This window comes from Heteronotia binoei, chromosome 6, assembly GCF_032191835.1.
Source record: "Heteronotia binoei isolate CCM8104 ecotype False Entrance Well chromosome 6, APGP_CSIRO_Hbin_v1, whole genome shotgun sequence".
NCBI lineage: Eukaryota > Metazoa > Chordata > Lepidosauria > Squamata > Gekkonidae > Heteronotia > Heteronotia binoei.
The window spans coordinates 98,681,379-98,707,670 of NC_083228.1; the positions used below are offsets into that span (position 1 = coordinate 98,681,379).

Sequence of the window (26,292 nt, forward strand, 5' to 3'; positions counted from 1 at the left end):
ACGTACTTTCAATATAATTATACCAATGCATCAGACAGCCAAAGGGAATTAAGGATCATGTTTGGTTTATTTAAGCACGGAGATACCTATCTAGCGGTCTGTCTGCCGCCTCGGCATCCTGAGCCTTTTCTGTTCTATTTGCTCCCTCCAGCACTCGTCCCGGCGGGTCTCTTCCGTCATGCACAAACAGCCAGCCTCCTCCCGCGCCCGTGACCCCGAGCGGCGCCTGACCGATAGTAACCCTTGTACAGTTCGCGCGCACGCTTCCTTCCCTCCAGCTCGCGCAGCCACAGCCGTTTGGAACGTAGCAGAGCCAGCCCCTCGCGCGCCACTCGACGCGGACCAATGAGGAGGCGCCGTTCGGGCATAGGGAATGAGGATGCTCGGCGGCAGAAGCAGCGGCGCTAGCGAGGTGCGCAAGCTGGGAGAGGAAGGACGGGGAGGGGTCGGGACTCGGGACAGGACGGGAGTGGACTGGAGAGGGACACCAGCTGCCGGACCCCGCCATTGGCTCCGTGGCGCTGGCCCGCCTGACGTGAGGCTGTGCTTTGCCAGGCCACGGTCCCTCTCGGCACACGCGCCGACTTGGCTTCCCTCGCGGCGGTGAGTGCGGCAGAGCTAGCCGGGGGGCGAAAGCGTGAGGGGGAGAACGGTGGCCAGGCAGGAGGGGTCGGCCCGGAGAAGGAAGCCCCTTCCAGACTCAGGATGAGGGGCAATCCCGTGGGCCTGTCCGGAATGGGGGAGGGGGGAGAGGAAGAGATCTCAGTTGCACGTGGGAGAAGGAGGAAGGGAAGGCAGGATGGCTTCACGCATTGGGTAAACTGGAGGAACGAGGGAGGGGACTGTAATGTCAAGATGGCACGATTTTGTTCTGGGGTGATTAATCCTGAATAAGCGTACGCTGAAGTACACGTAGGCAATTCCATTTTCCTTGGAGTAGATTGATTTCGCTCATGCATGTCCTGCTCGATGTTGAATGTATGATCTCTAGTATGGCTGCCGACTTGTGTTGGAGGAAAGATAGCTCTTTTAGATGTGTCCCGCAGTACACTCCTAAACAGAATGGCCCCTATCTAATTATGTTGAATGCCCTGGATCTAGGATCGCCACTAACCAAGGGATAAATAGGAAAGGGTGAACTTGCACCTTGATGACCTTTCAACTTCTACTTGTAATAGTAACAATGGATGTAAAAAGACCTTCTTTTCAGATCTGTAACAGAACCAGGGCTGAAAGCAGCTCTGCAAAGTTGCACAAATACTTGTGGTGTACTGATGCAGGCACACACCCAGACTGGTTCTGTTGTCACATTCGTTAATGTAAATTAGATTTGCAGTTCCATATATGGAGTGGTAATGCTCTGTATACCTGGCTAAGGAAATTCTACTCACATCAGTGTACAAGAGTATGAATGAAATGTGTGCAACTAAATGTAAACATGCTTAGAAGGAATACTTTTTCACCATTTCTAGTCTATCATTTGAGCCTTGTACAAAAGGATGATTAAAGTATGATAGAAATTAAGTCTTTTCTGTATTTGAGTGAGTGCAGCTTTAACACAAACCATACTTAGGAGTATGCATGTCTGTTAGTATACAGTGATGAGTGTCAATAACACAGGCAATAAATGCAGATAAGGTGTAGTAAACATAACTATTTTGTGGTGGGTTGGAAACTTGAGTTGAGTTTACAGGCTCTGTATTGCTTACAGGATCCTTAGGCTTTGATGTTCCTACACAGTACTGTAGTCAGAAGGTGCCAGGACAGGGAGGATAATGTAAACAAGTCATCTTTGCTTGTACAGTGGTTGTAATCTGTGCTGTTTTAACCAGATGCAGACACTTGGAATTGAGACTCATTATAATAATTATTAGTTTTATAATTCCAAAGAAAGAGGATCTCAGCAACAAAAACTGATAGTGTTCATTCCAAGTCCTCTGCCTGAATATACAGTAGGTTTAAAATGCTGTAAATGCTAGTGTTCCAGAAAACATGGCTGATAAGATATTCATTGAGTTTCTGTGGCCAGGCTGACCCTTGTAGCTGTATACTGTTTCTTTCATACAGTATTTGATTGCTTCCTCAAAACTGAAGTGGCAGCTCACTTATATTTTGATGGTTCATTAAAATTAGTTTGAAATCATGCCAGGTTAATTAAATAGCAGCTTGTATTGTAGAATTATATAATATAATTGCCCTGCAACATTTAGCTGCAGGTTCTTGATGTGATCCACATCACTGGTTGTATTCCTATGTGGTGTTTCTTTTTTGAGAATTAATTCAGGCATGTTGTGTAGTGTGATGAATCCTGTTTGTACTTGATTAATCTTTTTGCAGATAGGTGACTTTATGCCTTGCTGCTACGAATCAGTAATACACATATGAATGAGAAACTATTCTGATATGGATTTATGAATGATGAAACTTCAGCACAAAAGGCCACAAAAATCTGTGACCACTCTGTGGGGGGGAGTGGAATACACCATGTTTCCCTTTCATCCCATTGTCAATTTTTTTCTCCCTGGCAACCAGCAACAGAAAGGGGGGAAATATTTCATCGTCTATTAGAATATTTGGGAAAGAAACTACAACTTCTATTAATGTTGATAGATCGGGATAGGTTTGTTTGTAGCAGTAGAAAAGAGCAAGAGTTCAGTAGTACCTTAAAGAGTAAGAAAATTTGTAGCAGGGTGTTAGTTTTCGAACTTGTGAAAACTCACACCCTGCCACAAATTTTGTTAGTCTTTAAGTGCTACTGGACTCTTGCTGTTTTCTTCTGTTAATGTTATTGTATACAACATTCTACAATTTTCTTTTGCCAGGATTCTGGGGGCTGGCTAGAATGAAAATTGTGTAAACCCAAAACTTGTTATGTGTATGCTAGGATTCCAGAAAACAGCTCTGTGCACTCAGACTGTGTCCTACAAGTCCAACAGAAAGTGTGCAACAAACATTTTCTGATGTAGAAATAAATGAGATATTCCTTGTTTGCATAGAATAGGCAGTGAAACCCTGTACTTGGAGAAACAAGAAATATATTTGTTCTTCATTGGACACCTGTAAGGTAGTAAGTAGTAAATGAAACAGTAGTTCTGATATCTGCAGAGGAATGAAAGTGGCATGGTATAGCTGGATCTCATCATATCTTGGAAGCTGTGCAGGGTCAGTGCTTGAAAGAGAGACCACTAAGGAAAACTCTGAAGAGAAAGGCAATGCCAAACTACCTGTTTCTCACTTGCCTTGAAAACTCCTTGCTGGGGTTGCAATAAGTCAGCTGCAAATTGATCACATTTTTACAACACTTTACAAAAAACTTCTGCAGACTCTTCCATTTTGTTCAACAGAGACAGTTCAACTGACACATCCTTTGTAGGACTTGTCCCCTCAACTTAACTCAATAGGGAATCTCTGGTCAACAAAAGAGGTGTTTGAGGGTGGAAGAGCTCCATGAACGCACTGGAGCTGCTGTACCTGCAAAGGCTTTCTTTGTTGGAGCACGTGTGAGAACAGTGTTGGTTTTTCAGGTTTTCTATCATCAGGAGACTCTTTCTATATCAGCTTGTCTGTTGATCCCAGCATGCTGCAGAGATTTCTAGGAAGCATTTTTGCTTATTTTCTGAGGTCAAGGCTATTGGATTTCAGTGTGTGTAACCCACATAAGAATCCACCTCCACTAGGAATGCACTATAGAGAAAGATGCTTAAAGGTATGTAAGCAGTTGTTCAGGAAGCTTGTTTCAGGAATTTCCCATAACACAATTTGAGAATTCATTTACCTCTGAGAGCAGGTAATAGTGTACATGCTGTCAATATACTGCTTTGCTTGTAAGAAAATGGCTGTGAGAAACATTATTTTGTTTTACTGTATTACCTACTTTGCTTTCACTTCAGGTGTTTTAATTGAAATAGTACATATGAGCAATCTCCAATTAAAATTCACACTAATTAAATCATATGAAAATATCAGCAGTGTATGCTTCCTTTAGCAGTGTGTACTTCCTTTAAATAAGAGCCCTGTAGTGCAGAGTGGTAAAAGCTGCAGTACTGCAGTCTGAGCTCTCTGCTCACGACTTGAGTTCAATCCTGGTGGAAGCTGGGTTCAGGTAACTGACTCAAGGTTGACTCAGCCTTCCATCCTTCCAAGGTCGGTAAAATGTGTACCCAGCTTGTAGATGACTGGGGAAGGCAATGGCAAACCACCCCGTAAAAAGTCTGCCATGAAAACATCATGATGTGACGTCACCCCAGAGTCAGAAACGACTGGTGCTTGCACAGTGGACTACCTTTAGTTTTTTTTACATCCTTTAAATAACTTCACCCAGTTTCTACTAGCTTCTCTTTCATTTACTAACTAGAAATGAGCCATATAGATCACTGCTTGTACTAATTCTGACAAGAGTTACTGTTGAGAAACTGGTGGTTATGTTCCATTTACCAGAATACATCATCCTTATTACATGGTTTTAAATTTTTCAGACTTAAAGAAAGCATACTGCCGGAATATAGTGGCTGGTAGCAGTAAGGATAAACAATTCGTATTGAAACATGAAAGTTTTCAGAGTTTAGCTGTTATGAAATACACCAGTTGCTTTTAAACTCCAGGATATTCTTCACTCTGGTATTGGCAAGGTTATTAGACACTGTTTTTCAGCAGCCTTCCAGCAGAAAAAGCACATTGTTAATTACAAATTCTCCTAGTAACTTGAATATAATGGATAGAGTGGTGTTATAAGCAGAAGGCCTGCTGTGTTAACTCAGGCCAGCCACAATGCTACACAAGGGGGGGATGTTGTAAGGGAAGGAGATTAAAGTTTTCTCTTGCATTACTGTTGTTCTGGCTTCCTTCAGACATGTTATTCAGCTGAACATGAAAGTATTTTCCCAAACCTACTATGGGTTGGATTCAGGCTAAGTTGGTTGTTTCCACAGATTCCCCCTTCTGGCTGCAAACCCCCTGCATGTTGTTCCTCAGGAACCAGATTCCTCAAAATCAGTATATTATGGAGTGGGCTTCAGTGGAAGGAGAGAGGCAGGAAAGTTCCTTTCTGCTAATCAAATACTTAGTCTGGATCCAACACGCTATCTGGGAAAATACATTGTCAGATCTCCTGATAGCTTTAATTTTATCTGAAGTGGGGGGAGAGTCCAAAGTGAATTGGGTGGAGAGGAGAGAAAAGGAAGAACCACAAGGAGATGAAATACAGAATGAGGAGGGCATGGGGAGATGAAGAAATGGCATTGAAAGGAAAAGGATTATGTTGGTCCTCTGTGACTCTCTGTTGAGGGATATGGAATGTCCTATGTCCAGGCCCGATGCCCTAGCCTGAGAGGTGTGTTGCTTGTCAGGGCAAAGATTAGAGATATTGCAGGCTGGAAACCAAAACTTATCAAACTTACAAATTATTAACCATTTGTGATGGTTCATGAGGGAACAAATCACACAACCTGCAGGCCGACCATGAAGTTCTTGGGAGCCACTGGCTGCTTTGGTGATATCAGATGGAGTGATATGGATTCTGGGACCATGGATTAGGTTTTCTGGAAGATGGCCTACTAGCTCGCAATGGACTTCACCTATCAGGGTTGAAAAATAATGTGTTTGGCAGGAACCTTTGGATAGTCATCAGGAGGGCTGTAAATTGACAGCACGGGGAAAAAAGATGCCCAACATAGGGATTTTAATGAAGGAGAGCTAACTGCAGAAGCCTACCTGGGAAGGCTAGGTCAAATGGAGCAGAAGGTGCCTATGGACCAATGCTCAAAGCTTGGACAATAAGAAGGAAAAGCTTAAGTTTCCAGTGCAGACAGAGAGATATGATTTAACAGACTTAACAGAGACTTGGTGGGATTATTCCCTTGACTGAAATATCGTAATGGATGGATATCGGTTGTTCAAGAAAAACTGAAAAGGTCAAAGAGGAGGTAGAGTGAAAAGAGGGTTTTCTTGTCAGAAAAGACTGGACTCTTCCCCCACGTCAAGTGACAGCCCAGTGGAAAGTATCTGTGTGAGGATAAGGGAAGGAAGGACAAACAATATTGCAGTTGGACTTTGCAACACGGCCGCCTGACTAGGATGAGGAGGTGGATGATGCCTTCTTTGAGCAACTTGACAATGTATCCAAATAACATGACCTTGCAGTTATGGGTGACTTCAGCTTTCCTGATGTGTGCTGGGAGACCAACTTGGCTAAGAGTCATGCAACTTCCTGATCTGCCTGGCCAACAACTTCCTTTTTTATATGCTGGAGGAAGCTACGAGGGGCTTGGCCATACTCAGCTTAATATTAACCAACAATTAAGAGTTGGCAGATGAAGTGAAAGTGGTGGGGACTTTTGAGAGAAGTGACCATATCTTCCTGGAATTCCTTTTGCTCTGGGGGTTCAAGGTTGTTTGTAGCCAAATGTATATGTTAGATTTGTAGGGCAGACTTTAATGAACCCAGAGGTGTAATGAGAGTCATTCCATGGACAAGAATGCTGAAAGCGAAAAGAGCAAGTGAAGGGTGGGCTCTACTAAAACAAGCTCTTGCAAGCTCAAGCCATCACTGTTTCATCAAGATGGAAACATCAGTAGGGAATTCAAGAACCCAGTGTGGATGAACAGAGAACTCCATCATGAGCTGTGAAAGAAAAAAAAATGTTCAATAAAAAGAGAGAAAGACGTACCTCTGAAGAAGATTGCTAGGTAAGGTAGGTCAGCTATCAAAGAGGCCAAAGCTCAAAGTGACCTGAGACTGGCCAGGGAGAGCCGGTTTGGTGTAGTGGTTAAGTGTGCGGACTCTTATCTGGGAGAACCGGGTTTGATTCCCCACTCCTCCACTTACACCTGCTGGAATGGCCTTGGGTCAGCCATAGCTCTGGCAGAAGTTGTCCTTGGAAGGGCAGCTGCTGTGAGAGCCATCTCCAGCCCCACCCACCTCACAGGGTGACTGTTGTGGGGGAGGAAGGTAAAGGAGATTGTGAGCCGCTCTGAGACTCTTCGGAGTGGAGGGCGGGATATAAATCCAATATCATCATCTTCTTCTAACAAGAAAAGCTTCTTCATATATATAGGAGCAAATTCAAGTTAAAAGAGGTGCTAGGCCTACCGTTGGGTAAAAATAGAGAAGCTCTGACATAGAACATAGAGAAAGCAGAAAGGCTCAGTGCTTGTTTTTGCTTCAGTCCCCGTCCCCCCCCCCCCCCGCTCCCGAGGAAGAGGACAGGTCCATAGTAGAGAGATGGTAGTAGGCAAGGCATGTGGGCTGTTAGCTGACATGGACAGATGGACAGAGAGGTTGTTGAGAGGCAGTTGGCTACATTGGATAAATACAAATCTCCCAGGCCAGATAGTGTGCACCCATGAGTGGTCAAAGAAATTTCTAGAGAGCCTGTGTCCATCATCTCAGGCTTTTTGGAGGATGAAAGATGTGCCAAAGACTGGAGGAGGATGAATGTTATCCTAGTCTTCAAAAAAAGCAAGGATGACTCAGGAAACTACAGGCCATTAGGTCTGACCTCTCTCCCTGGAAAGATGTTGGAGCATTTTTTAAAGGGGTTAATCTGTGCGCATCTGAAGGACAACGTGGTGATCTGGGGAAGTCAGCCCACATTTGTTCCCAACAGGTCCTACTAGACCAGCCTCATTTCCTTCTTTGATTGAGTGACGGGCTTACTGGATCATGGGAACACTGTTGATGTTGTTTACCAGGATTTTAGTAAAGCTTTAGTAAAGCCTCATGATGTTCTGATGGATAAACTGGAGGACTGCAGACTGGAGGAAAAAGGAAGATCCCCTGTGCAAGCACCAGTCATTTCCAACTCTGGGGTGACGTTGCTTTCACGTTTTCACAGCAGACTTTTTACACGGTGGTTTGCCATTGCCTTTCCCAGTCATCTACACTTTCCCCCTAGCAAGCTGGATACTCATTTTACCGATCTCGGAAGGATGGAAGGCTGAGTCAACCTCGAGTCGGCTATCTGAAAACCCAGCTTCCGTCGGGGTTATCGAACTCAGGTCGTGAGCAGAGCTTAGGACTGCAGTACTGCAGCTTTAACACTCTGCACCACGGGGCTCTTACTGCAGACGAGTCTAGGATAATTAGGTGGATAGGAGACTGATTGGAGAATTGTACCCAAAGAGTAGTTGTCAATGGAGATTCACCTGATTGGAGGGAGGTGTCCAGTGTGGTGCCTTAGGGCTTGGTTTGGGGACTGGGACTTCAGTATTTTTATAAATGATCAAGATCAGAGGCTGAGGAGACTACTCATTAAATTTGTAGGAGACCCAAAATTGAGAGGTTTAGCAAACACCCTGGAAGATAGAGACAGATTTCAACACATTGGAAAAGTGGGCAGATATGAACAAGATCCTATTCGACAATGATAAGTATAGAATTGTACATCTGGGGAAAAAAATGAAATGCAAGCATTCTGAATGGGGGATATACTTCTGGGTTGCAGTGTGTGTGAACAACAATTTGGTATATGGTGGGCTGTAAGCTAAATATGAGCAGTCAGTGTGATGCAGCTGCAAAAAAGACTAATGCAGTCTTGAATTGTATCATCAGAGACATAACATCCGAATTGCAAGATGTCATAATCCTGCTTTATACCACATTTGTCTGGCCATACCTGGAATACTGGGTGCAGTTGTAGAGGCCTCACTTAGAAAAAAGATGTGGACAAAATGGAGGGGGTGCCAAAGAGTGATAAGGATTACCAGGGGCCTGGAGACCAAGCCCTATGAGGAAAGGCTTAGGGACTTGGGAATGCTCAGTTCAGACCACCAAGCAAGTCCAGGGTTGCAGCTCAGAGGCAGGCAATGGCAAACCACCTCTGAATGTCTCTTACCTTGAAAACCCAATGAGGTTGCCATAAGTCAGCTTTCCACCACCTCCAGGTTGTTACCAGGGTGAATAACAGCAAGGGAGCTCATTCATATACTACTTCCTTCAGCATGCTTATTCAATTTGGGGCCTTCTGTGGCAGCTTTAAATACAATTGCCGATATTAGGAGTCATGTATCTTGTGTCCTATAACTGTTCTTTGACTGGTATACGTAGTTGGGGTGGGTTAGGAGAGAATGATCAGAAGGCAAAGTTTAATTTGTGTGAAATAATTATGCTTTCAAAAGTTATCCAAGAGCTGTGTGCATATCTAGAATACATTTCACTGGCACTATGCTTGTGACACTGTTTTTGAAATACTTTAAAAGTAGAAAGGTATTATTTTAAAATTCCGTTTTCTTTAAAATGACATTTCTAAGGCTTTTTGGACACTTTCTTACCCATTCCTAGAAATGCTGTAGAACAATGTGTGTGTTGATAGTGCTACATATAAATAATGATAGCTATAAATCTATGCTTGAATTTCCCAAATTTTTTGAATTTAGTGTCATTTTTTCTGTCTCTCCATCCCTATATAACCTGTGGTTTGGAGCCATTTTCAGTAAAAAAGTTAAGGAGTCATAGAAATAAGATGACATGTGGACTGAAACACTTAACAGCTGCCCATAAGGTCTTGGAGAGGCTTCTCCCTATTTATAGACTTGTAAATATAGATGCAGGAAAATGCATAGGTGGCTCTTCATATGGTTGCAGCCACTCTACAGACAGTTTTTGCTCCAGAAGCCATGCAGCTCAATCCTGTTATTCATGATCCATACTGTAATAAGATTACAAATTATCCTAAAGATTACAGATTATCCTAAATGTTAAAGAATGTTTTTTTTTCTGAAGGAAAATATTAATGTTAGTTTTAAATGAGATTGCAGCCCACACTTCTGGTGTGTGGAGGATTTGAGCCTGATGAACTAGGTTTTTCCTGAAACAGGCTGTTCTGTCTACAAGGTGACATGCCTTTTTTGTTTGTTTTTACTTATGCTAAGTAATTTAGGGTTTGTGTATTTATTATACAAATTCAAAATTGGCACCATTACCATGTATTGAATCATACCGTACCCTAATTTGTTAACTAGGAAAATAATTATACTTCACCTGTGACCACTTCAGAGGCATGCCCTCTGCAGGCAACACTATACACTGGGTTTAAATGAGATCTACAAGATGATTTTATTTCAACATCTAAGATACCTTCTAGGAATCCTCCAGTGACATGATTTTGGCATCAGTCCTCTATTCATAAAGTGGAGAAGGAACATGACTGGAGATGATTCCTACAGATGGAAGGAACTGTAGGACGTGCAGGATTCCCCTCTCCCATGAAAGTCTTGTCCCTCAGACTGGCATATGCAGTATCCTTATGCTGCCAGTAGGCAGCAGGGTGCAGATTCAAGCTCTCATTCACTTGTATGAGATCAGAGACTGAAGGAGAGCAGTCAGCAAAGCCTCTTTTGCATAGTCAAAGCCCAAGTTCTTCACCATGTGGGATTGCTAAACTGAGGGGTAAATCAGATGTGTGTCACAATATAGATGTAGTCTATCTGTTACACTGGATGTGGATTTAATATCTGATCTAGCTAGTTGTGTGTAGGTGGCAAGCTACTTCCATGTGTGGATCCTCTTGGTTGGCTTGGACAAAGGTGGATGAGGAGGAGGATCAACAGTCAACATTTTGCACTGCATGTTTGCAGATAATAATAATAATATTTTATTTATAGCCCGCCCTCCCCACTGAGGCAGGCTCAGGGCGGCTAACAACATATCAATACAATAAATTATACAATAGGTATTAAAAACAGCATTTAACCTTAAAAACATTCCAGTTTAAAATTACACATTAAATATTTCTGGTGCTATGGGGTGCAGTAAAAAAGGATGGGGTGCAGTAAAAAAGTAATTACACAGATTACACGTTTTCACAATCTACATTTGCAACTATTTGAAGCCACACTAATGTGATCACAGAAACAATGTATGGAAAGGGAAAGAGGTGAGCTGGATGCATCTATGACAGACCATGCTGGCTTCATCACAGCACAGTTTCCTCACATGGACACAATAATGTTTGTCCATAGGATACATCCCTTTGATCAGGAAACTGGATCTTTGTCATCAGAAGGATGGAGCCACATTCATAGACACTGCCTTGCATTGAGGCAAATCAGACTGTTGCAGCATAGTCCAAACTTTTACAGAATCTTAAAAATTCCTCAAATCCAACCCAACAAACCTCTTCATACCTTCAGAAAAATTACTACTAATCAACCTCCTCCCATTTCAATACAATGTTAAATTTCAAAGGACCTTTTCCTCTATGAAAGAATGGAAGAATTCTTCACTATGCAGCTATATATAGCTGATACTGAGGTATCTTTTTTTAGCTTGCTCTCTCAGCTGTGGTTCAGTAACAGGGTGACAAAATTCAGAATCTCTGCATAATGTTCTCTTCCATAAATGTGACAGAATCATTTATATTCCCCTTGTATTCATTACTAGTCTGAAAAGATTCCACTAACAAATTTCAAAGTGTACCCTCATCTCCTTATATTGATCTATAAAACATCATTGACAAAAAGTATAGTTACTTGATAATTAATTTAAATGTGGTTATAATTTGTCTAGAGCCATTATTTGCCACAATCTCCAGGTCAGAAGTATTAAACATTAGGGGATATAACTCTCTGAGGCTCAGCAAGTGGTAGAGGGTGGGATTCCAAGCTGGAATGTCAGATCATCTATCCCATCAGAATTTGCCTGTATCTTCCCCAGACTGTCATCCATATCTGAATTTTCTTCAGGATTTAAAAGTTCTGATGGAGGTGAAAATGTCATAGTACCATTCTCCAACAGAATTTACACCACTGAGACTGCAATTCTGATGTCATTTGTTTCATTTATTTTAATCCCTTGAAGCAAATGTGTATAAAGTCAGTATGTTTGGTCATAACTGGGGCGAACATATTAATTCTGGCTTCCCCTGTACTGGCACTAACCCTGTACATATGTATGTTTATGTATATTGGGCAACTGCTAGGTTAATTCTTTGCGGACTGAGTTAAAGAATCCCTTAAATGAGAGACATGGTTATCTTGGGGAAAAGAAGAAAACCCTGATTCTGATTCATGGGTTACATAATAATTTAAGATAATCGTGGCTTATTTCAGATTTTTTAAATGAACTCCCTGTGACCTGGAATTGCCAGGAAAAACAAAACTGCATTATTTAAACCATGTCTTAATCTAAATATTAGGTAAGGCTGCCCCTTGATGACCAGTATAGCCAATTCCTTGTCTCATTAAAGCAGCCTATGCTGGCAGGAAATGTTCCACATCACACACACAAGGCAAATTGGCATGTTTTGTGTGTGGGGGAGGTACTTAAAAATTAAAACCTTTCTCTCTGCCTTGCTAGTTTTTGGTGTATTTGTGTACAGGAATTGTTGTTTTTTTGCCGGAGAGCATTATGTGAGCTGTTTGAAGTGGTACAATCTTTACTTCCTCATGAAACTCAGGGCCTTGATCTTTAGTTCTAAAAAAAAAAAAAGACTGATTTTCTGTTCCCCATCTCACATAGTGCCTGGATATCAAGCTGACTCTCTCCTTAGAATTGCTATCTGATAAAATGACACTCATTAATGATAGTACACATGTGATACAAAACTATGTAACTATCTGAAAATTTATCACTGTACCTAAAAATGCATTCTGGAGCTATGGTTTAGCAGTGGTTTCCAGAACTATCCCATTTTCGAGAAAAATAGATGCTCTTCAAACAGTAAAAAAGAAAGTGGTGGCCTATTTATAGTAATGTGTGATTAACTTTTTTGTTGTCAAGTATGACGCCTTCATCTTTAAGAATTATGCTAAGATACTGCAAGGCCAGACTTGAAAACTAAATACAGTAAAGGAACTGATAGTTATGCTACTGTGCTGCCCATCCTGGTTTGTTTGAGGGGATCGCAGACTCCCTTCCTTTCTAAGAATGTAAGAGAACATAAGAACATAAGAGAAGCCATGTTGGATCAGGCCAACGGCCCATCAAGTCCAACACTCTGTGTCACACAGTGGCAAAAAATTTTATATACACACATACACTGTGGCTAATAGCCACTGATGGACCTGTGCTCCATATTTTTATCTAAACCCTTCTTGAAGGTGGCTATACTTGTGGCCGCCACCACCTCCTGTGGCAGTGAATTCCACATGTTAATCACCCTTTGGGCATGTTGGATCAGGCCAATGGCCCATCCAGTCCAACACAGTGGCCAAAACTCAGATGCCATCGTGAGATCCACCAGCAGGGCCAAAACTCCAGAAACTTTCCCATTGTGGTCCCCCAAATACCAAGAATGCAGAGTGTCACTGCCCCAAACAGAGTGTTCCATCTATACCTTGTGGCTAATAGCTACTGATAGACCTCTGCTCCATATGTTTATTCAGTTCCCTCTTGAAGCTGTGCTTATAGCTACCACCACTTCTTGTGGTAGTGAATTCCATGTGTTCAGACCAACATGGCTGCCCACCAGGATCCCACTTCCACTGTGAAAACTGCCCTTTTATAATTAACCAGTTTTTAATCTACAAGAGGAATTGTTCTGTCCCGTGACTGCTGAGTTTACTTAGGAGTCTTTGATGAGAAACTGTATCAAAAGCATTTTGGAATTCTAGGTAAACAATATCTACTGGGTTGATCTTGTCCAGAGACGTTCCATCTCTTGTCAGCTTTTCCCCAGGATTTAGTTTAAAAACTGCTCTGACACCTTTTTGATTTTAAGCACCAGCAGTCTGATTCCTTCTCGGGACAAGTGGAGGTTGTTTCTTTTGTACAGGGCCTGCTTGTTCCAAAAAGCATCCCAGTGCCTAACAGATGTAAACCCTTTCTTCCTATACCACTGTGTCATCCATGCATTGAGACTCCTAATTTGTGCCTGTCTAGCTGGTCCTGCATGTGGACCACGCAACACTTCTGAGAAGGCTACCATGGAGGTCCTGGCCTTGTGTGTCCTGCATAGCAGCCTAAATTTTTCCTCCAGAACCGCATGATTTCATCCCCACATCGTTGGTGCCAATATGTACCACAACCACTGGCTCCTCCCCAGCACTGTCTACCAGCCTATCTTGACAATTACCTTCACATCAGGCAGGCAAATCACCATGCAGTCAAGACATGGGTTCACAACCCATCTATTTACATTCCTAAGGACTGATTCACCATCTACTAAGAGCCCCTTCCCACCCTGCCCAGGGATAGTTCCTTGATGTCAAGGAATACCTGTTCAGCAACAGTAGAAGGGGTCCCTTCTAAGGGAATATTCCCCCTTTCTTAAGCACTGTGCCCTGTTTCTCCAGGTCAGCCACCTTGGCCTTGAGGGTACAAACTCGTTCCCTGATAACCAGGAGCCCGTTGCACTGAGTGTGCACCCATGGCTTCTGTTCAGCTGGCAGATAGTAATACATATTGCACTCAGTGAAATACACTGGATAGCTCTCAACCCCCTGCTGGCATTCTACCTTAATAATTGCTTTTTTTTGTATCCCCCTTTTTGTAAACTTCCTATTTATATAGATTTGTTTGTGGAAATTATGCTTATGCTTTCTAGGGATGTGGAGAGACTAGTGCCCTGGCTTCCTTACCTGTTGCTGAAATTGCATGTCTGTTGAATTTGCCTGTTTGTTCTCTTGTTCCAGACACTTTGCTACTGGAACTGGGACACTTCATCACTACAGCAGGGCCTGATACATCACAGAGCTTCATACCACTTTTTTCTCCTCTCATGTACTTCTTGGTTCAGAGTAACCATGGTTTGCTATGACTGAAGCAGAGAATGGAATTTATGTGCATGGTGAGGAAGGGGCTTACATCACTTGTCTAGCAGCCACATAATCCAATTAAAATTCCATTTGTTTTAATTTTGACCTTCCTTTGCTACTTTCCTGACATATAGCGGCTCCTGTAGCCTGAGCCACTGATGATGTTTCTTCCCTGCCTATTTTATATTTGTGTTATTTTATCCACCTTTCTCAAGGCAGGTTATATAGTTTAAGTTGAATACAATCAAACAGGAAGAGATATCCAGTTAACACTGCAATACAGTTTGGCCTATAGTGCAAGGGTACGTGGCATATCAACGCCATATTATATTTTTATTATCTAGTGCTGTAGGGTTTCTAGAAGTCCCTGCCATGGGAGAGTCCTCTTGCAGGAGCTCTTGTGGCCCCTCATCATATCAAATGAGCACTCAGACAATGAATCCTAAAACTATCAATCCTGTATAAAGAAAGGAGATAGTTTTTCATAACCTATTTAAGATGCTTATTTCCTGTGACCATGATAGCAGCTTTGAGCATTTGCATTCCAGTACTGTAAAACAGGGCTCCTCAACAGTGTTGAACTTGTGAGCACTTCTGGAATTTAAAAAAAGATTGGTGGGCGCATAAAATGGCCACAATGGGGGCAATCATAAAATGTTTGGAGGTTCTAAGCAGAACATCCTATTGTGATGGGGGTAGTGATTTCTGAACGGGCACTTCCTATAGTCCCAAAAGTGATGCCTTTTGAGATCTGATACACCTCCTGCTTGAGAAAACCCAAGATTGGCTCCTTACTAGAGGAACAGCTGCTTTGAGGAAAAAGGAAGTGGGTGCCAGGAAGCACACCAGCAGGCATTATAATGCCGACAGATACCAAACTGGGGCTCACTGCTGTAAAGAGTCATGAACGCTGAAAATATTATACAAATATTAAATAAAAATATTTTTATATTTTATGTTTAGAAGCTAGACTAAAACTGTTACCAATTTAGTTGCCCATCCACACAGACATTTTATGCAGTTTAAGTTACCCCATCTCAAACAGTGTATGGAGGGGCTTCGGAAGAATGCAAGAAGTGCTGCCAGCCACAGGCATGGATCACTTCTTTATCTGGTTAAAGCCAGGGCTTTTCATTGTGGAAGATAATGATGTGGCAGAGGAAAATGTTTATTCAGCTTCTGTCCAAATTCAAGAACTCAGCTGTCCAGTCCAATTGAATAGCAGCGGATTCAGGGAAAATCAAAAGAAAAGATCTCTTCTCTCATCATGGGACATAATGTCATAGGATGCTCTAATGGTCCTAGTGTAAAATGGCTTTCTAAAATTAATGTAGGGAGATCTGTTTGTGGCTGTTAATTCTGATTAACTAGAAATGTAGTCTCTCCCTGTAGAGATAAGAGTTTTTATTGCCAATTAGCATGAAACAACAGGTAACCAATATTGCTACCTTCATCTTACTTCATCTTACTTTGGCTGTGCCTACTTTCTAAAACAAGCCATGCTGGGACTTAGAACATAAGAACATAAGAGAAGCCATGTTGGATCAGGCCAATGGCCATTCCAGTCCAACATTCTGTGTCACACAGTGGCCAAATACACACACACACACTGTGGCTAATAGCCACTGATGGACCTCTGCTCCATATTTTTATCTAACCCCCTCTTAAAGCTGTCTATGCTTGTAGCCGCCACCTCCTCCTGTGGCAGTGAATTCCACATGTTAATCACCCTTTGGGTGAAGAAGTACTTCCTTTTATCCATTTTAACCTGACTGTTCAGCAATTTCATCGAATGCCCACGAGTTCTTGTATTGTGAGAAAGGGAGAAAAGTACTTCTTTCTCTACTTTCTCCATCCCATGCATTATCTTGTAAACCTCTATTATGTCACCCCGCAGTCGATGTTTCTCCAAGCTAAAGAGCCCCAAGCGTTTTAACCTTTCTTCATAGGGAAAGTGTTCCAACCCTTTAATCATTCTAGTTTTTCCAGTGCTATAATATCCTTTTTGAGGTGCGGTGACCAGAATTGCACACAGTATTACAAATGAGACTGCACCATCAATTTATACAGGGGCATTATGATACTGGCTGATTTGTTTTCAATTCCCTTCCTAATAATTCCCAGCATGGCGTTGGCCTTTTTTATTGCAATCGCAATAAAGTCCACCTAATGGTTGCACTCTTATTTCGGAAGGTCTCATCCCAAATCCTACATGCATTGGTGATACAGTCTGACAAACCTCAAGAGAAGGGCATTTTGCATGTGAAGTAATGATACCACTGAGCACATCTTTCAAGGCTGAATCCCAGCATTTCAAATTGTGCTGGATCTACATTTTGTCATACTTCTGGCGACCACTGTTGCTGACAGTGCAAACATATTTTCTGAATAGGGCTGCCGGGCTGCCTCCTGGCACTCCTGGGAGCTTTGAGGATGGAGCAAGGAGTGGATATGACATCACCAAATCTGTCATGCTTTTGAGCACTTGCTGACACACGTCGCATCTGGGTTTTCACCTAGATGTGACATTGATGCTTTGCACAGTTTCATTTCACCTCCCCCCGCAACTATTCTTGTGTTGGTCTGGATACAAGGTGCGAAATTGCTGGTATAAAATAAGCAGATGGCATGCCTGTTTCTCAAGCAGTAGGGTTGCCACCATTTCTTGACACTGGCTTTAACAACTGCATGGCTGGCAGCAGGTAGAGGTCTTCAACATGAATTACAGCAGTGATGATCAAACTTGAAGTGGGACCCACTTCTACATTCACTGTATTTTTAAGACAATAAGAGCTCTGGGAGAGAATGGCCCAAGATCTAGTATTTTGTTAGCATGATTGGGTTGCAAGGCCATGTTGAAACCTGCCCTCCGATTTTGATTGTATTATATATTTCCTATTAACTTCACAGTAATTTTGTTAATTTATTAAGGAAATAGACTTTGAACAGAAATAAACATTCAGCTCTGAAGACTGCATATCTATATAGTAGACATCAAGCTGGGTAGTTGAATGATTTTTCTTTTGGGACACAACTTTGGGCTGCGGTAAGGTCTGATTAAGAGCCTAGGTTCTAAATAAAGACTCAGTCTGGAATATTTGATGCTGATCGGAGAAAACTCCCAAGTATATTGAGAAATCAATCTAGCAGATGTGTGGCGATTTCTTGAATGAGAACTTGATTATACCCTAAGCCTGGTTTAGAACGAAATTTTTGCAGAGTCCCGGAACTAATTTCCTTAACACGCACAACCTCCTCTCCCAAGCCGTATTTATCGTTGTAATCGAAAACCTGTGGAATGCACTAGATAGCTACCACCGCCTCCATTTCTTGCAACTGTTACCGGAAGCGCTGCTTAAGCTCGCGGCAACCTCGACATAGTCGGCGGGGGGGAGGGGGGAGCTTCTCGGAGTGCGCGGCTGCGGCGGGCTGCTAGAGAGAGCCCCGCTACCTTCGGGTTTGTGGAAAAAGAGCGATCTAATTTGTCTGGGTCACAGGTGCGGGTGGAGAGACGCGGCTGTCGCACGGCGCGTCACAAAGCGGATTTTCCGTTTCCAAGGAAACGCCTCCTACTCGGAGTCTGCTTTTAACCCCTGAGCGTGAGGGTCTGAATGGAGTGGGTGCTGCCTGGTACCCTGGGTGGGTGGGGGGGACGGGACGAAGCCTGGCCGCCTATCCTGGCGGATCAAAGGTAAGCTTTGCTGCAAAGCAGGGCGCAGATTTCTAAAAGGCATCGGTAAACATTAAAGTAAATTTCACTTCAACATGTAAAATATATATATATATATATATATATATATATATATATATATCTAGCAGAATGTGAGCAAATGGAGTTCCTCATTGGTTGTCGCTAGAGGGTGCATTTTCTCTATTTGAATTTAAGAGGATATGAGCGTGATGCTTATTTATTTATTTCGTTTGTATCCCGCCCTCCCCGCCGAAGCAAGCTCAAGGCGGCTGCTAGTTCCCCCTCCCGGAATGTTTGCAGATGTGCAATCATCATGTGGAATACTATTTCAGGCCCTAAACCACGAGCAACGAGGATCGGATTAATAGTGAAGACTTTCTAGTTAATTGTGTTGCCTTGCCCATTTAACAGTTTCCCATCCCCCACCCCCACCCCCTAATTCATTTGGGTGGAGACTTTTTGACTGGGTGGAGATATCAGTTCCTCCAGTATCTGCTGTTGCTCTGCCTAAATGTAGTAAAGGATGCAGCAACCACAGGGTGTATGTTCTATCCACCTAGGAAGAATTATTTGGTGGACATTTACTGAGAAGCAAATGTATGTTTCTGATTAGCTCTACTAATGGATGTCTGTTTTGGCAAAAAGATCTTACCACACCTTTCTCTTATTTAGAGTAGTTTCCTGAAGTGCAGCTGAATAATGCATAGTTGCAAAAGTTCAGCAGGTAGTAAAATTATAAGGAGTTTGTGCTAGGTAACCACTTGTATGGTGAACATACATTAATAACAGCAAAAAAATTGAATAATCAGCAAACTGGATTTGTTAAAATAAATTTCTGTCCTGCTCATTACCCAGTAACCTAATGAGTTTGGATTGGAATGAAGGTGGTCTTTAAACAGTAGTAGTAATTTTTGTAAAAAAGTCAATCAAGAGAATACTTCATTTCTGTGATCATACATTACATGTAAACTGTAATCCAAAGTCTTTACTGATCAGTAAGCATTAAAGTAAATTTCACTTCAACATGTAAAACACACAGGAATGGAGCACTTAATGTGACTTTAGTATTCAGTTCAACATCCCAGCATATGGTTTATAAATAGAATTGCTAACTGCCTGAAGAAATAAAAAAATGTCTTGCTGTGGGGACAACCACAGAGGCTTAATGGGATATTGGGGAGGCCGGTAGCTCTCCAGAAGTTTTTTGCTGACAACTCCCATCAGCCCCAGCCATTGGCCATGCTGGCTGGGGCTGATGGGAGTTGTAGGCAAAAGACATCTGGAGAGCTACCGCTAGCCACCCTTAATCTGTGCTATGAAAATTTAAGCTGCCCGTTTCTGTTAAAGGGACATGACATTTGTCTCCAGGTCAGTTGGTCCCATACCTCTAAGACTGAAGGAAACATTGCCTATTGGAATATCTAGAGACCTGATCACATGTGTTCAAGTACTGTATTCACCTGCTTGGGAGTATGCCCCGTTGATCTCAGGTCTTTTGAGTAAACATGCATAGGATTAGGCTGTAAGACACAATTGACTGTATGCTTTGACTGCAGTCCTAAATATTCTACCAGCAAGGAAGCTCTAATGAACTCAGTAATTTGCTTTGGGGAGATGTTGGGCTTCAAATCCTGTTAATTTCAGAGGAAATTGTTTGGCCTGGTCATAAGAAGAAACTAATTACTTTGCTGAATCAAACGGTCTAGTCCAGCATGTTGCTTTTGTCACCAACTAACATTGTGCCCCCTGGAAATTCACAAGCAGAGATAAAGTTGAATCCTATATCAAGTACAATACTGAGTTATTTAACCTGTTAGGTGTGATCCATAGATCTTTCTGCAGCTGAACCCCAGCAGACACAGCATACTTGGGATGTAGGCTATGACATGGGCCAGTGGTGGGTTGCCTGTCACTGGCCCTGTGGTGTTGTGTTTGAAAGGTTGGAGAGAATGGAGACTGTGGGAAATCTCTACTGAAGTGGCTGTAACTGGTCAGAGCCAGTTAAGGGCAGAAGCTATAGTATTGCTTTTTCAACCTATTAGTCCCCCCCCCCCAATTTTAGAAGGAATTACAAATAAATTGTATATTTAAAACTGGTGGATCTCTTCCAATTTTATCTCAAAGTAAAATAATCCCCAATGATTCAGAACTGTCTCATTGTACTGAGTTCTTGATTGCTCTAAATTCTTAGAAATCTAAGTTAATTTTAAAATTAAATAAACCACCTCTTAGGACAATTCTAGTTACTTTGCTTGAGCAAAGAAAGTACGTAAATTTTGCTTGCTCACAAAAGACATTTAATTCTCATTATGACTACATGTAATCATTTGCAGTTGTTCTGATACTTACTCTCTTGTTGATGTGTGATCTTAACCAGGCTTGAGCAAAATTTACAGAAATACTGGATTTCAAGAGTATCTGACCTGTTGGGGGGAGGGGAGAGCTTTCAGCCTGTCGTTCTTTAATGCCCCAAACTGAATTCTCCTTTACTATTATATACATTTATTTCATTTATACTCCACCTTTCTCCCAAATGGGGATCCAAAGTGTTTTGCATCATTCTCCTTTCTTTCAGCAACCTTCAGTGATATAGCTGACATTAGAACTTAGGTATCCCAGATCCTAGTATGATACTCTAAGCACTGTACCACATCAAGTACAATATTTTTGTTCTGAGAAATATATAATTGTTATATTTATATTCCTTTTTTCTATCAAATAAGAGCCCCGTGGCGCAGAGTGTTAAAGCTGCAGTACTGCAGTCCTAAAGTCTGCTCACGACCTGAGTTCGATCCCCAGCGGAAGCTGGGTTTTCAGGTAGCCGGCTCGAGGTTGACTCAGCCTTCCATCCTTCCGAGGTTGGTAAAATGAGTACCCAGCTTGCTGGGGGGAAAGTGTAGATGACTGGGGAAGGCAATGGCAAACCACCCCATAAAAAGTCTGCCGTGAAAACGTTGTGAAAGCAACGTCACCCCAGTTGGAAACTTCTTCTGTCATGAAATTTAAGGCTACTTAAATAATGTTTCTAGCTTCCAACCATATAAACTGTTGTGACTTGGAGTGTTTCTCTGTGTGATTATTGATGGTGTAGTGGGGTAAGAATATTATTTGGAAGTCCTGCCAGTTGCAGCCCATGGGTAGTTGTGTATATCTATCACCACAAAGCAGGATATTAGCAAGCTAGCAAAAGAGCTGTTTGTTATGCTATTCCGAACACTGAATTCTGCACATTTTGGCCAAATGCACCCACAGGCTAGAAGTCAGTAAGCATAAGTAGTTGCTGCATGGCCAGCAGCAGTTGTAATGAAGTAGTTAAACTTGGAATTGGTATGTGGTGTAGCTTACTTAGGGAGAAGTTCAGGCTTATCTAGTCGCGAGTGTCCTTGAGTACCTGTTGAGCCATATTATCAGGATACACACTTAAATGTTAAGTGGACAGATGTTATTCTTTCTGAAGTGGCCTGATGAAGACTTTTTCTGTTAGGTTACTGCATTTGTTTAGGTGAAAGGGCAGCACTAAGTTACTGTTTTATAATTATTGTATTTAATTCTAAGTTTTTTGTCTTTCAGATTTTGACAGTGTTACCTGTGGCAACTCCAGCTGAGACTAAAGGTCGGGAAACTGCCCTGTCAGTACCAACAACAATAATAAGTCATTTAAGGTTTCTTTGACTTGATGCTTGTACTTTATTGTTTGTTACAAGATTATCAGATCAGCTGGTAAACACATTTTTTATGGATTCCCACCCCCCAATGTAAGAAGTGGACTTCTGAAAGTAATGGGTGAAATCATAGATTATATTGGATAATAGGGATCAGCTCTAGCAACAGGCAGTTTCTCAGAACTCCTGACTAAATTTCAATTTACTTGATCTGGAAAGATGAGGAACAACACAATGGGTTTTTTTTTCTGCCCTCCCCTTTATTTTTTCAAACCTTGTTTTTACTAGAAACTTGGATGCATTTTGTCTTAAACTAAGTTTTACTGACTTCTGTAGAACTGGTCACTATAATGTGGTATTGGAAACCTCATTAACTTGTATCAGAAAATATGCTATAATGTACACAGTGATTGTGAGCAGCATAGAATGCAGGGAATGCTGCTCTTTAAATTTACTTTCTTAGAATAGGCTTTCCTGGAGTGATGCCATCACACCAGCCTCCTTAATTAAAGGAAGGAAAAATGCATCTTGAGAGAATAAAGACAAATCATGCAGTAGGCAGTGCCTGTGCTGCCCTTGAGGAGGTTTAGCCTTGCCCTAAACTGTTCAGACCACCTGTAAACAATCTTCACAACCACCAGTAATACTAGGTACTTTGAGATATAAAAGGGACATTACAACAATGTTAAAATATGTTGTTTTGTTGCAGTATGGTTTCAGATATATTCAAGAATGGGTGCTTCAAGCAGCAAGGCTTTGCGCAGGCCGTCATGCTACTGAACTTGTAAAGGCACCCTGAGATAGTGCTGTTTTTTAGGGGAGGGGCAAAAGTGATGCAGACATACTGGACTGATGGCGGACTTCTTAGAATTCAGTGCCAGGTCAGTGATATAGTGGTTAGAGCAGGGGTGGTCAAACTTTCTTCATACAAGAACCACATAGACTAAATGCCAGATGCTGGAGAGCCACCCCTGCCCAACGAGAGGACTCACATCCACGCAGTACTTACCCTTCTGGCTTGTGACAGCGGCAAGAGGAGGCAGCAGCTTCCCACCCCCAGGCATCCAGGCCTAACTGAGGGCTGCTGGGAGCAGCTGCTGGTGGACAGGACCTATTGACTGCCTGCTCACCCTACTCTTTACTTAAGTTACTTGATCTCCACTTTCAAAGTGGTGGGGGGGGGGCAAGCAGCTTGGAGAGCTGCACTGGTGCCCTTGAAGAGTCACATGTGGTTTATGAGCTGCAGTTTGGCTGCCCCTGGGTTAGAGCTTCAGATTAGGATCTGAGAGAGCTGGGTTCAAATCCCTACTCTGCCATGAAGCTAATTGGATGGCCTTGGACCAGCCAGTCTCTCGTAGTCCAGTTTGTCCCACAGTACCCTTGTAAGGATACAGTGGTAGAAGGGAAAACAATGTACACTGCCTTGAACTCCTTGGAGGAAGGGCAGGATAAAAAAATACTAAATAAACAAATGCAGCCAGTCTTTCCATCTGTGCTCCAGAACAAGTGACTTGAGAACTGAACTGTAGTCTGAAGTTACAGACCACAATCCAGCACATGGTTAAACAGATTTAAACTACTGATGTCTACAAGGATCTAAATTACTTTCTAACTCTGTCTCATATTGTGGCTGCTGATTACAAACTGTAAATCAGTATGCAAGCTTTTTAAAGTGGCACATCTGAGAAAATTATTAAGTTCTCCATTCTACTGGTAGAATTTAATTGCAGCAGTTGGGACTGGATATGGAAGTAATTTTGTTAGCTTATTTCAGGCAGAAATTTAATCATACAGTTTTTAGAATTCTTTTTCATTTTAAAATAAAACTAATATAACTGTTGTAGCTTCTGTTTTTGTCTCAGCTATATAAACTAGATTTATTTACATTTATTTACCTTATTTATAGCTTGTCTTGCTCACTGAGACTTCAGGTGTGTTACATAGAACAAGACGGGACATCCAGTAAACAATGCAATAGTGTTTGGATTGCAGAAATCCAAACCAGAGTATAAGCATTTGAACACAACATGTTAAACAATGCTGAAATTGTACAAGAGCATACATAAAGCATCAGACATTATGTACTATTCACAGTAGTATAGTTTCCAGTCCCTATCCCTTTACCAAAGCATCCTTCTGAATCACTAGAGTACACCTCTGTTACCTGTGTATAAAAGCCCATCCTGGAAAATTCAGTTTTGCATAATTTGCAGAAAGCCAGGCAAGTAGGAGCATTGCTAACCTTATTAGGCAGGCTGTTCCATAAAGTGGGTACCACAACACAGAATGCATGTGCTTGGTGATTTTTGCCCATTTGCAGGGTGGTATCTGCAGAAGGTCCTGCTCAGATGAGTGTTGTTGTGATGGAGCATTGGGGAGAGATGGTCCTGGAGATACAAGGAACCAAGGCAATAGCTTTGTATGTGATAGTGAATACCTGGCAAAGCTCTCCAATCCTGGACTGACCCCAACCACTATACCATATACCATTGTATTTGTTAAATACAAGGGGTCATTTCATAGAAAAAGGTGCTGGAGCTCATTAGCATGACTCATTTGCATATGCCACACACCCTTAACATCACCGGAAGGTGTACTGAATTATATCAGCTCAGCATCTACCTTAAAATGCTTCTTTTTTCCCCTTTTAAAAAATTTCTTTTACAAGTTTATTGAAAAAATGCAAAACCATACATAGTACAGTATCGTGATCAGGTTACAGGAGTCAATGAGAATAATAACCAAAATTTTAACAGTCGCATATAGGATTAATAGCAAATGTGATTTACAAACAGGAACTATTTAAAATGCTTCTTAAATTATAATTGTCCACTAAAACCTTACTCCCATCATATTTTTTAAATTACTTTCTCTTATGTGGCCACAGTTGCGTGATGAAGATTTCCATCTGTCTGCTTTAAATGTTTTGATTATTTTCCCATTTTTTGTGGGGAAAAAATATTAGAAAGTTTGTCAAATCTTAGAATTCAGCAAAATTCTCACGGCAGGGTTGAACAATGGAGCCCAGAAGAAAGCATTTGGGGGGGGGGGGGGTAAGAAAGAAAGAGCACAATAAAATTTAGAGATTCCGGAGCTCTGCTCCTGTGAGCTCCTGCTCAAAATGAGGCCTGTTGTACAGTTTTTATTGTACTGAAACATGGCGTATAATCTAGATTTACAGTGCATTCTTGATTATTCATTATATTTCTATTCTACTTTTTAGACTTCTCCTAAAATAACTCACATCACTGAAAAGACATAGGTCCTTGTTTCCAGGCTTTCAGACTAAATTATAAGACACATTAGGAAAAATGAGGATAGGGTAGAAGAGTGGAGATCAGGTTGGTAGTGTCAATATGACATTGGCAGTTATATCACATTGGGAGCAAACTGATTTTCCCTTGGTAGGATTCTTACTGATAGGATAGAAGTACCACCTCTCATGAGCCCGTCGGCTGGACGTTGGCAGAGTTATGTATAAAATTTTATTCCAGCAAATTGCTTCTGGCTTTTTACAATAAAATTTGTTTTTAACATTTTTAAAGTTGACAGCGTTTCCTTCCATCAGTATTCACACTTTGCATTACTTAACTAAAATGTGTTGTTCTTTTTTATTACAGCTGCTAGAGAAGGTGGCAATGCAAGTTCTATTAGTGAACTAAACAGATGATAAATGGCTGCATCAGATAGCAATATGGCTCGGTAGCCAAGGTGAACAAGTAAGAAACTTAAATACTATTTGAGTAGTTTCTCAAATACCCCTTCCTGTCTGTAATAAAGGACTGTTTGGAAGTATTAAAGTGTAAACAGTTCATAACTTCGCTAGTATACTTTGGAAATATTTCCTCCTACCAAATTAATAATTTACAATGAAAGCTATGTATATGGTCTTGATATTGGGCCCTGCACAGATTTTGTTTAAATAATGACCCAAATTGCTAAAACACAAGGGGAAAATTCAATCCATCCACAGTGCGTTGCAGAGTTTACATGCACTTCTGTGTTCAGTTGGTCAGGGTCTGGTGAGGAAGTGAGGTTTGCAGTAGGAAATCCCCAACTACCTTTCCCTGCATTGCATGCTGTTATGGTGCTGAAGCAAGAGGGGGACTAGGTAACTCCTAAATTTTAATCCAAGTAATAGTTCTTTGAGTTTTGTATGTTGAACCTGTCACATCTATGAAAAATCACAGTTGATTATTTTATGTAGCAGTGTAGTATATTGATTACATAGAACAAGATGCGATCTCT

The 26,292-nt window shown here is 41.7% G+C and overlaps 1 protein-coding gene across 2 annotated transcripts in view; it reads left to right on the plus strand.

Moving 5' to 3' along the window:
- Positions 1-354: 354 nt before the first annotated feature.
- ACSL3 (acyl-CoA synthetase long chain family member 3) overlaps positions 355-26,292 on the plus strand; it is a 78,792-nt gene continuing 52,854 nt past the window's right edge. Inside the window, exons 1-3 of one of the 2 annotated variants that reach the window (XM_060242190.1) lie at positions 355-603; positions 21,953-21,995; positions 25,665-25,763. The gene's annotated coding sequence lies outside the window, so the exon portion shown is untranslated. Of the gene's footprint in view, positions 604-21,952; positions 22,103-25,664; positions 25,764-26,292 lie in introns of both variants that reach the window. The other variant, XM_060242191.1, reaches the window with a different exon arrangement.